The sequence below is a fragment of the Callithrix jacchus genome, chromosome 2 (assembly GCF_049354715.1).
Source record: "Callithrix jacchus isolate 240 chromosome 2, calJac240_pri, whole genome shotgun sequence".
In the NCBI taxonomy this organism is placed as follows: domain Eukaryota; kingdom Metazoa; phylum Chordata; class Mammalia; order Primates; family Cebidae; genus Callithrix; species Callithrix jacchus.
Genome location: NC_133503.1, coordinates 198087048 through 198099748, shown reverse-complemented (window position 1 = coordinate 198099748; position 12701 = coordinate 198087048). Strand labels below are relative to the sequence as shown.

General features: G+C 37.4%; 1 protein-coding gene across 1 annotated transcript in view; it reads left to right on the top strand.

The window, feature by feature from the left end:
• ADCY2 (adenylate cyclase 2) overlaps nt 1-12701 on the top strand; it is a 456478-nt gene that overhangs the window by 349166 nt on the left and 94611 nt on the right. The window lies entirely within an intron of this gene.

Genomic DNA, 12701 nt, shown 5'->3' with positions numbered 1-12701 from the left:
TTACAAATGGGAGAATCTGGGCAAACCACATTCCATGCTTTGGGGGGATTCCTTCCGGTTCCACCTACTGGTGAAAAGCCAATCACTTCATGAATTTTAGGTTATCTTTCTCTTGCACCTTCTCAATGAGTTCAAGACTAACCAGGTGACTTTCTTCAAGAAATCTAATTCTCATTTTACTAGCTAAAGAAGATTCTTATCCTTATAATAACTGGGGATATAGAGGGAAACTTTAAGATAGATTTTTTTTTCTTTCTTATCATATATTTTTTTCTTTCTTAACCTATTTCATTAAGGTCAAAGCAACTGTTTTCAGTACAGTAGAATTCAGTTGTGTGCTTGCGCTGAACTCTCAGGGTGCAGCCAGGCTTTGTGTTCAGCTCAGACTGCTGGGATTGGGCAGCGTTTCGTCTCGTGAACATGCTGAGCAGACTACAAAGAAGCTGTCTGTTTCTCCCCCTCTGTACTCCAAAGGGTTTTCTTCTAGGCACGAAGCCAAATAGCCAAAAACCACTTTTGGGTACAAGTGGTTTTTGATTACATGGATGAATTGTCAATTGGTGAAAGTTTTGTTCATGTATGTACAATTCATGAGCAATGTGCTCCCTTACGGAAGGGATTTCCAGTAGGCTTCTCCTCTCCTCATGAATCGGAGGCACAATACAGCCAAGGGAGCCCTTCTTTAGGACTTACAAAATCTTCAGTGAAATTTCCCAAAGTTAACGTATCAGTTTCCCATTCAAACAAATGTTTACAAATTAGGCTCTTTAGTGTCAGGCCTGTACCATGGTACTGCAGAGAAACAGCTATCCCAGTGCACACTGGCTTATAGACTGGTAGAGCAGAAAAGCATTTTGAAAGCTATGTAGGTGCAACAAATGCTACAGAGGGACTGGGTCTTTATTGTTACTTTTACACAGATATATTAAGTTTTCTACATTTTCCTATTGGATGAGTATTTCTGTATTCTCTGCATTATAAATAATACAGGGTCTTTCACCTACTGGAAGGTGCAGGGGACGAGAGAGTGATGGGGGCATTTTAAAAGATGCCTCCAAAGAGGACAAAAAGACTTCCAGAGGCCAGGAAATTTTCATGGGATTCTACTTTTAAGAAACACATCCTCGGCCGGGTGCGGTGGCTCACACCTGTAATCCCAGCACTTTGGGAGGCCGAGGCAGGTGGATCACGAGGTCAAGAGATCGAGACCATCCTAATCAACATGGTGAAACCGTCTCTACTAAAAATACAAAAAATTAGCTGGGCATGGTGGCGCGTGCCTGTAGTCCCAGCTACTCAGGAGGCTGAGGCAGGAGAATTGCCGGAACCCAGGAGGCGGAGGTTGTGGTGAGCTGAGATCGCGCCATTGCACTCCAGCTTGGGTAACAAGAGCGAAATTCCGTCTCAAAAAAAAAAAAAGAAAAAGAAAGAAGAAAAACAAGAAACACATCCTCGTCATGCCTTTGCTGGCTTGACTTTGGTTTTCCTGTCTCTCTTTCGTGGCGTTGCATCTTTATGAGGACCCATGGAAGTTCGTTCTCTCAAGCGTCATCACCCATTATTTTTGTGGGTGCTCACAGGTTTTCCTGAGAGCTTTCCCAACCAACAATACAAAAAGGAAAAGCTCTGAGAACAATCCACAGCCTCACCTGATGGAGCCTCCAGACCTGCACTTCTGTAACAGCCTCAGGCTTCTTATTCTGTGATTTCTGCCTTCAGTGTTCTTTCATGTTAATATCTTCATTTTTTCTTTTTCTTTAAAGAAAATCTTGCTATGAAATATTTCAAAGATACAGAAAAGTACAGGTGTGATATGATAAATGCACACATGTCCACAATCCAGACTTTGTAAATGCTTATCCTGTGTGCTCTTTACTGTAGATGTGATTTTCCGCCCTCTAGACTGTTAGCACGTGGGTGTGCTTCCTTTAAACGGTACCTGTTTTTATTTTGGTTTTATTTACTCAATTTGATATCTTTCTCTTTTTTAAAATTATACTTTAGGTTCTGGGGTACATGTGCAGAACTTGCAGGATTGTTGCATAGATGTACACATGCCAGGGTGGTTTGATGCCTCCATCCCCACCATCACCCACATCAGGCATTTCTCCCAATGTTATCTCTCCCAAACCTCCCCACCACCTGCTGTCCCTCCCCAGCCCCCCACTCCCCAACAGACCCTAGTGTGTGATGTTCCCCTCCCTGTGTCCATGTGTTCTCATTGTTCAACACCCACCTATGAGTGAGAACATGTGGTGTTTGGTTTTCTGTTCTTGTGTCAGTTTGCTGAGAATGATGGTTTCCAGATTCATCCATGTCCCTGCAAAGGATGAGAACTCACCCTTTTTTATGGCTGCATAGTATTCCATGGTGTATATGTGCCACATTTTCTTTGTCCAGTCTATCATTGATGGGCATTTGGGTTGGTTCCAGGTCTTTGCTGTTGTAAACAGTGCTGCAGTGAACATATGTGTGCATGTGCCCTTATAACAGGATTTATAATAGGATTTATAATAGGGTATATTTATAATATACCCAAAGGATTATAATAGGATTTATAATCCTTTGGGTATATATCCAGTAATGAAAGTGCTGGGTCAAATGGAATTTCTATTTCTAGATTCTTGAGGAATCACCACACTGTCTTCCACAATGGTTAAACTAATATACACTCCCACCAACACAGTAAAAGCATTCCTATTTCTCCACATCCTCTCCAGCATCTGTTGCCTCCAGATTTTTTAATGATCACCACTCTAACTGGAGTGAGATGGTATCTCAATGTGGTTTTGATTTGCGTTTTTCTTCAGTGATGATGAACATTTTTAAATATGTTTGTTAGCTGCATAAATGTCTTCTTTTGAAAAGTTTCTGTTCATATCCTTTGCCCACTTTTTGATGGGGTTGTTTTTTTTCTTATAAATTTGCTTTAGTTCGTTGGTGATTCTGGATATTAGCTCTTTGTCAGATGGGTAGCTTGTGAAAATTTTTTCCGATTCTGTTGGTTGCCAGTTCGCTCTAATGATTGTTTCTTTTGCTGTACATAAGCTCTTAAGTTTAATTAGATCCCATTTATCTATTTTGGCTTTTGTGGCCAATGTTTTTGGTGTTTTAGTCATGAAGTACTTGCCTATGTTTATGTCCTGAATGGTTTTGCCTAGGTTCTCTTCTAGGGTTTTTATGGTATTAGGTCTTACGTTTAAATCTTTAATCCATCTGGAGTTAATTTTTGTGTAAGGTGTAAGGAAAGGGTCCAGTTGCAGCTTTCTTCACATGGCTAGCCAGTTTTCCCAACACCATTTATTAAACAGGAAGGAAATCCTTTCCCCATTGCTTGTTTTGTCAGGTTTGTCAAAGATCAGATAGTTTTAGATGTGTGGCATTACTTCCGAGGCCTCTGTTTTGTTCCACTGGGCTATATCTCTGTTTTGGTACCAGTTCATATTAATCTCTTCTATATTTATTTTGTCATCTGTATTTTTATTTTATTAATTGATGTGTGTGGTCCAACTTCTCCCATCTTACTTTGTGTTTCATTTACCTTGCTTTTCTTTGGTCCTTTTCTCTCTTTTTTCTAATTTCTAATGGATTGATCAAGTTCTTTTATTCTTTTTTAAAAGGTAAAGTAAAAGCAAGTTTATTAGAAAGTAAAGTAATAAAATAATGGCTACTCCATAGGCAGAGCAGCCTGTTTATTCTTTTGCTTATTTTACTGGCTAGAAAGTATGTATTTTTTCATTAAAGATTACTATTCAAGTTTATAGAATATGCCTCATGTATTTTTCTTTTAATGATTACCATTAAAATTTCAAATGTTTATGTTAAAGAAAAAAATGTATATTATTTCTAATATGCATTATAATTTATATGTTTTTAATTTAATATGTATTTTGTCAATATTTTTGGGGGTAGAAGTGGTTTTTGATGACATGGATGAATTGTAGAGTGGTGAGTCTGAGATTTCAGTGCATTCCTCACCTAAGTAGTGTACATGGTACCCAATACGTCATTGTTTATCCCTCACTGCTCTCCTACCCATCCCCCTTTCAAGTCTCCCTAGTCCATTTTATCACTCTATGTACATTTACATACCCAGAGCTCAGCTTCCATTTATAAGTGAGAACGTACAGAATTTGGATTTCCATTCCTAAGTTACTTCACTCAGAATAATGGCTTTCAGCTCCAACCAAGTTGCTGCAAAAGATATTACTTGTTTCATTTTTATGGCAGAGTAATTTTCCAGGGCATGTAAACCATGTTTCATTTATCCACTCCTTGGTTGAGTGCTTGCATTGGTTCCATGTCTTGGCAATTGTGAAATGAATTTTAACATATATGCTTAATTCAAGACATTCTAAAATTATTCATAATCTCTCTTCAGTGTAATTATTTCCTAGGGTTTTAGCTCTGACAGTAATTATAGCCAGTGTTTATTTATATTTGCCCACATTTTTTACCAATTAATTTCCTCAACAATGCTTTTTAAAAAGTATTTGTTTCTTCAGATTTATTTTTCTTTTTGGTGACGTATACGGTTTGTTAGGGTTTTGGAGGAGGGGTCTATGAGTTAAACAATAGGATCCTTTTATGTTTATATTTTAAAAAATTATCTGCTTTATTTCATATTTGTATAACTGGCCATAAAATTCTAGGTTAAATTTTATTTTCCCTCAGTGTGATAATGATATTACTCTGGGGCATGACGTCTTCTATTTTTGTTAATGAAGTATTTCTGTCAGTCTCATTACATTCCTTCCTAGGGAGTCTGTCTTTCCTCTCTGAGAGATTTTAGGTATCTTTTTTGTGGTTGAGGAGGGGGCAGGATTTTCACTATATTGTTTCCATAAATGTATTTGTTTTCATCTACCTAAGTGACTAGGTGTGATTTTTCAATCTGAGGACGCATATCTCTGCTCAGTCCTTGAAGATTCTCTGCCTCTATCTCCTTACACGTCGCTGCTCCTCGATTATCTGTTCTTTCCTCCTGGGGTTTGCTGCTTATTGTGTTCTCATCCTGTGCTCCAGGTCTTGGCTTTTTTCCTCACAGTTTCCACTTTTTTATTTCTTTGGGCTTCATTCTGGGAAATTATTTATCCAACATTGAGTTTATGATCTTTATGATTTTTTCATATCTAAGAAGTCTATGACATTCTTAAAACCTAATCTTTTTGTATATATAATTTTATATTTTGCCTATGGAGTTTATTTTGTTTTCCTTTACTTGCAGATTTTAAACATATATGGAAATATCTTTTTTTTTTTTAATTTTTGAGACAGAGTTCTGCTCTGTCACCCAGGCTGGAGTACAGGGGCACCATCTTGGCTCACTGTAACGTCCACCTCCAGGTTCAAGCGATTCTCCTGCCTCAGCCTCCTGAGGAGCTGGTATTACAGGTACCTGCCACTCCGCCATGCTAATTTTTGTATTGTTAGTAGAGATGGGGTTTCACCACGTTGGCTAGGCTGGTCTCAAACTCCTGGCCTCAAGCAATGTGCCCTCCTCAGCCTCTCAAAGTGCTGGGATTACAGGTGTGAGCCCAGCAGAAATACCACTTCTTTTATTGTGTTCTTTATGGTTGATGAATATGTGGATTCTGCCATTTAGTCTACCTGTTAAGTCTGTCCTTGTATTATCTGTAATTTTGTCTGTACGTTCATCAACAGCAATGATCGGGGTCCATGGTAGTCATGTATGTTCTGAGTTGTAACAGCTTCACTATGGGACAGATTTCAGAGTATCTTTGCCAGGCATCTCTGGGATTCACCAGTCCAAGTCACAGTATTTTATTAAATCCTTAGACTAAGGTTTCTGCACTAAGTAGGTCACGTGTGTTTGGGTCAACACTCATTGGCATGGAGCAAGATTGGTGATCCCAGTTTTCAAAAACGATCTTTTCTTTATGGCCCAGTCAGATGGTTATGTTTCCTAAAAACTACCAGACTGGTGGAGAGAGTTTTTCTTTTTCTATTTACTGGTGGGACAGCACCTCAGGGCCCCCACCTTTATCCAAGAGCTCGGTTCTAATATCATATTAGTCAAATGCCTGGGAGCATCACCTTCCTTGGGTAGACATCAGTCTTTTTTTTTTCTTTTTTTTATTGCATTTTAGGTTTTGGGGTACATGTGCAGAGCATGTAATACAGTTGCATAGGTACACACATGGCAGTGTGTTCTGTTTGCTTTCACCCCTTCACCCACATTTGGCGTTTCTCCCCAGGCTATCCCTCCCCACCTCCCCCTCCCACTGGCCCTCCCCTTTCCCCCCCAATAGACCCCAGTATTTAGTACTCCCCTTTCTGTGTCCATGTGTTCTCATTACCAAGAGCAGGTATTAGCCCTGGGTTTCTCCTGGGCCGTTTAGCACCAGCGCCTCACAGTGGCCTGCATTTGAATACCTTCTGCGTCCCTAGGAAACGCTCTTTCTTGCCTATTAACTCATGTATTTAAAGAAATAACTTTGTCGTATTGTATGAACGATTTTTGTTAGGATAATGGTGCTTCTCACTTCTGCTGACTTTACTTGCTTTCTTAATTATACTTTTGCTTTGTTTTCTTTGTTTGGCTTTTTTGTGGTAAACTGCCTCATGTGTTTTTGAAAAAGGGGGAGAAAAAGGGGGAGAAATAATTAAATCAGTGGTGAGTAAATGAATGAATGAATGAATAACTAATAATGGACAGATTTGTTACCTGGAAAGGACCAGTAAAAAGGGAGATGTTTTCCTGAAAAGGAGCCCAACGTTGTCCTTATTCAGCCTATAATTGTTGAATCCAGCTCTAATCTCAGAATTTGAATAGATATAACGAAATTATTGGTTGACTCCTCCTTTGGAGGTACTCTCTCACTCTGCCTGCCCTGCAGTGTATCTTTATCAGAAATGTGAGCTACCTTCAAAGAGCAAAAATGATCAAGCATGAAGTGCTTTTGTTATTTTTAGTAGTTCCATTCATCTTATCTGCCAAACTAAATGGATTATGTTTAACCAGTCATGAGAGCAATTGTTAAAACAAGGATAAATTTTTCCCATTACAGTTTAGGTAAATACGCATTTCATTATCCCAAGAAAAATTAAAACTAATGAAGTTTTAAGAAAAAATAATAAGCCAAATAATAATGGTAAACGTCTTAGAATTATGATTTCTACTTGGATCTCTGATATCCATTTTATTACTTATTTCAGCACTTGGTACGAGAAGTGATCAAACTTGTTCAAATCCTGGGGTAGATTGTGCAGAGTGTGTTGCTGCTGGATTAGATATAAAGGGTATGAGAAAGTCAGTTTTGCAGGGTTTTTAATATTTTGAAATTTTCTCCTGAGCAACTGGAAAAAATGTTGCCATTTACAGAGAGAGAATCCTGGGGCAGAAACAGGTTGGGGAGGGAGAGTGGACTCAAGGGATCGGTTCTGGACATTAGATGCATGTGTCTGTTACACATCAGGTGCTGGAGCTTCACACAGAAGGGAATACGTGATCTATAGAATGTATAGAACCTCCCACGAAGCCCCTATAGCTTCTACAGATTCTATCAAGATGGGTGGAGATACAATCTGGAAAACCCAGCACCTATGTAGTATTTAAATCCAAGGAGTGGGTATAGGAAGAGAAAACTCTGCACTTTCTGGGGACTACAGTGTGTCTGAAAATTCAAATCTTCGGTCCTTATCATTGCTGTAAAGGTAGAGCTTTCCTTACATGGCCAAAGATAGTATCTTTTCTCTTTTCCACATCTCAGAAGCTTTAAGTGTCCAGAACATCTCAAAACTAAGTCCTCTCATCAGAGAAAAGCTACTGTCATGGCGATGAATATTTACATTTCATTTCCTCTTTTCAACTTTTGATTCTTTCTTTTTTTTTCTTTTTTACTGAATTCCCTTTCATTATGAAGTTTTGTTTCATGCTAACTTATAATTAAAAGAAAAGTTTGCTTTCTTTGGTTCTTATCCTGACTGAATCCCACACAACAGCTGTGAGTGGAGAGCTGATGAGAGGCTTGCTTTGGGGAGGAAGTGAGGGAAGTGAAGTCAACCAGGAGAGCGACCATGAAGTCATGACATTCAACAGAATGCCAGACAAAGACACCATCATTTACCCAGAGATGGCTTGTAATTAATATTCTGTAGTCTTTTTGAGGGGAATGTATATCTCCACTGGGCTTCTTTTATCAATAAAGGCCTCTCAACCCGGTCAGGACCACCTTTAAGCAATTTCACTGGGAAAAAAGCAGAAAGGAAAGAGGACCTTGTCTAGATTCAGTCTTTTCCATACTCTGTAACAATGCACTTGACTAAAGCACCGAAGTCAAAACGGACACTGAAAGTAATTTTTCTTGCCTTACGACAGGGAAGAGTCAAGTTTGCTTTTCAGTAAGTATTTAATCAGTTATGCTGAAGGGTTAAAAAAGAAGCAGCTTTGCAACTGGACTGTTAATTAAAATTGATTAAGTTACACCAGCATCTTGGCACGCTTAATGGACCTGAACATGCTTTTTGACAGAATAGGTAGGATAAATGGTTATAATTAAGAGCATTTAACCAACCATGACTTTGTCTCATGGTGTTTCTTGTTCTCTGGTGTCTTAGTCCATTTGGACTTCTCTAACAAAGGACCATAGACTATGTAGCTTAGGAGCAATAGAAATTTAGAAGCCAAAGTCGGACATCAGGGTGCCAGCATGGTGGGTTGGGTGAGGGCTCTCTTTCAGGTTGCAGACTACTGTTGTCTCCTTGAGTCCTCACATGGGAGAAAGAAATAGCTAGTGCTCCAGCCAGTTCTCGTAAGGGCACTAATGCCACTCATGAGTTTACCACCTTCATGGCCCAGTAACCTCCCAAAGGCCCCATTTCCCTAATATCATTACATTTGGGGTTAGGATTTCAACAGATAGATTTGGGGGTTGCGGGGAGCAGAAGCATCAAGCCCATAGAAACTCAGATGGAAGAGAGGTCCATCTGAACATAAATGCCAATATGCCATAGACTAGAATATTGAACAGCCACAAGTTGAGCATATTGGTGAGAGTTTGAGCCACTCCAAGTCTGAATCTCAGATTGTCACATACATTTCTATATGCAAGAGCATATCACCTACAAATAAAGAATTCTACTTCTTCTTTTACAATCTGATGCCTTTTATGTTATTTTCATACCGAATTTTCCTGGTTAAAACCTCCGGTACAAGGTTAAATAGAAGTAGCCACACCATACATTCTTTCTTATTTAATCTCAGGAGAAAAGCATTCGGCCTTTCACCATTAAGTATGATGTTAGCTGTGAGCTTCTCATGGCGATTTTTCATAAAGACAAGGAAATTCCATTTTATTAATAGTTTGTTGAGTGTTTTCATTGTGATATATTGTTGGATTTTGTCAAATGCTTTTTCTGCTGCTATTGAGATGATAATGTGTTTTTCTTTTATTCTATTAACGTGATCTATTAATAAGTTGACTGATTTTCAGATGTTAAAGCAACCTTACATTTCTTGGGTAAACTCCACTTGGTCTTGACATATAAGCCTTTTTACTTGTGGCTGGATTCAATGAACTAATATTTTGTTTAGGATTTTTGTATCCATATTCATAAGAGATATTGATTTCTACTTTTTTGTGATGTCTTTGTCTGGTATTGGTATCAGGATGATACTGTCCTCAGAAGGAGTTAAGAACTGTTCCCTTTCCTTCCATTTTATGGAAGAGTTTATAAAATACGGGCATTAATTCTTCTTTCAAAGTTTCGGGCCAGGCATGGTAGCTCACTCCGATAGTCCCAGCACTTTGAGAGGCAGAGGCGAGTGGATTGCTTGATCTAGGAGTTCGAGATCAGCCTGGGCAACATGGCAAACCACCTGGGCAGAGGGGCAAAACCCCATCTCTACCAAAAATACAAAAATTAGCCAGGCATGGCAGCACAAGCCTGTTGGTCCCAGCTACTTGGTAGGTTACAGCTCAGGAAGTAGAGGCTGCAGTGAGCCATGATTGTGCCATTGCACTCCAGCTTCGGTGACAGAGCAAGACTCTTGTCTCAAAAACAAAATTAAAAATTAAGTGAAAGTTTGTGAACACTTATCAGTGAAGCCATCTGCACATGAATTTTTCTATGTAAGTAGATTTTTTAATTACTATGTTAATCTCTTTGCTTTTTATAGGTAAGCCTATTTATATTTTTTATTTCTTCCTGAGTCAGTTTTGTGTGTCACATGCTACTTGTAAGAATGATCATCCCTGCTTAAATGGGCATGTCATACATACAGCAAATCAAAAACAGATAGTCAGCTGTATTAGTAACACTGTACTCCTTTGTCAGCTCTTAATAGATTTTTGACATTTGAGGAAGGAGAAAAGTAGTGGTCATCAGATACTGTCACAAAACATGTTAACAGCTCTTCTGGGATGCTCTTCACTGTGTCTAGCAGATTGTTATAGAATAGGAAGAGTCACATTTTAATACTCATGATTTCCAGGTCTATTTGACCTGACTTCAGAATGTTCAACTGGCTTCACAGTGAAATAATTAGTCAAAAAAAAAGAAACATTGAAATGCATTTTAGGAAACAATGAATTACCAACACACTCAGTGACAAATTTTCCTAAATTTGTTAAAATACCTCAATCTCCAAAGGCAAGAATCTCTATGAACATCAAGCAGGATAACTGTAAAGAAAACCATGTGTGGCATATCATAGTCCAACTTCTGGAAACAAAAGAAAAAAAGGAAGAAAAACATTAAATGCAGCCACACACAAAAAAAGACATTACGTATAAGGAATCAATGACAGAATAAATGGTTGCCTTCTTATCAGAAATGATGGAGGGCAAAAGACAATTGAACATCTTTGAACCACTGATAGGAACATGATCAACCCCGAATTAAACATTCAGTTCAAATATTCCTTTTTAAAGTTGAGATAAAATACATTCTGCAAGTTAAAAAAGAGAGAGAGAGAGAGAATTTGTCACCAGCAAACCTATAAGATATGCTAACGGAAGTTCCTCAGGCTGAAGTGAAATTATGTCAGAAGGAAACATGAATCTAAGGAAGGAATGGAGAGCATTGGACATGCTCACTGCATGAGAGAGTATAAAAGACAGTGTTTACCTTTTATTACTTTCTGTAAAAGCTAACAGGTGATCTGATGCAAAAGCAATGACATCTGCTAAGAATTCTCATGAGAAGGGGATTAAATTGTCGTAAGTGTCATGTATTTTTTGAAATGCCATAATATTAATACAAAGTAACTAATGGTAAGTTAGAAAGTGTGTATTGACCCTTGAGCAATTACTAAAGATAAAAAAGCATTGCTAAAAAGCTAAGAGGAAATGAAAAATATTTTTAAACATTTAGTTAATAAAGGGGCAATAATGAAAGAACAGAAAAACAAAAATAAATAGACAAATATAAATCAGATAATAAAATGGTAGGTCTGAAATAGTAGCAACAAATATAACAACCCACACTATACAAATAAAAGCAATGTGGCAAATAAACAATAGATAGCAAGAGGGTATGATTAAATTCAAACATTATTAAACAGGAACGGACTAAACACTCCCAAGTATGACCAAGCCACATTCTCTCTGCAAGAGATGCACTTTGAATACAAAGTTTAGGTAGGTTGAAAATAAAAGGATGGAAAACGAGTCTGATGTAAACAATAAGCACAAGGAGACACTACTATACATATATTAGTCTCAGGCAAAGTAGTTATGAAGCCAAGAATTACTAACAGAGATAAATAAAGATAGCAAGTAATGATAAAAAGGTCAATTCACCAGGAGGCATAAAATCATAAAATGTGCTTATATCTAATAATAGAGCTATAAAATACAGATATGAACGCACTTAACCTACAGTAGACCATTAAAAGCATCTTACGCATACCTGACAAAACCAAAGAAAAAATGAGACAAATCTATATCATAATTAGATGTTTAGTATCCCTTTTCCAGTTCTTATTATGCCAATAGGAATATATAGAAGGTCTGAACAACAATATCAACTTCCAAAAACTAATTGTTGCTTCAGAAAACACTAAACTGAATTGAAAAATACATGTTTACTTAAAGTGCACGTAGAACATTAACCTACAAAGATGTAAATTATACTAGGCCATAATAGCATCTCCATAAATTTGAAAAGACAAATAAATATGAAAATATAAAAAAATGTATAGTCCAGTATCTAACCACACCAAAATCAAATCAAAAATCATTAACAATAGAATATTTTTAAATATTCCCTAATATTTTAGTGTTAAGCTATATGCTTCTGATTAACCCAGGAGTCAAATAAAAAATACAAGAGAAATGTAAAAATGTTTTAATATCAAAATATAATGTATCAAAATTTGTGGGATGCAATTAAAGCAGCAATTTAGAGGGGAATTTGTAGCTTTAAAATGCTTTTACATTAGAACAGAGGACTTAAAAATCAGTTGTCCAAATTTCCATCTTAGGAAGCAGAAAAAGATGAGGAATTTAGAATCAAGCAATTAGAAAGGAATAAATACTAAAAAGAAGAAATCAATAATATAGGAAACTATCAGTAGTGAAAATTTACAAAGCCAAAATGGGGCTCTTTGAAAAAGGCTTTAAAAAGTCCTAAACTACTAGCAAGATTGATCAAGAACAAAAAACGGGGAAAAATCACAGAGCACCCAAACTAACAAGGGAAAAAAGAGGACTCACTAGGAATTCTATAGATACTAA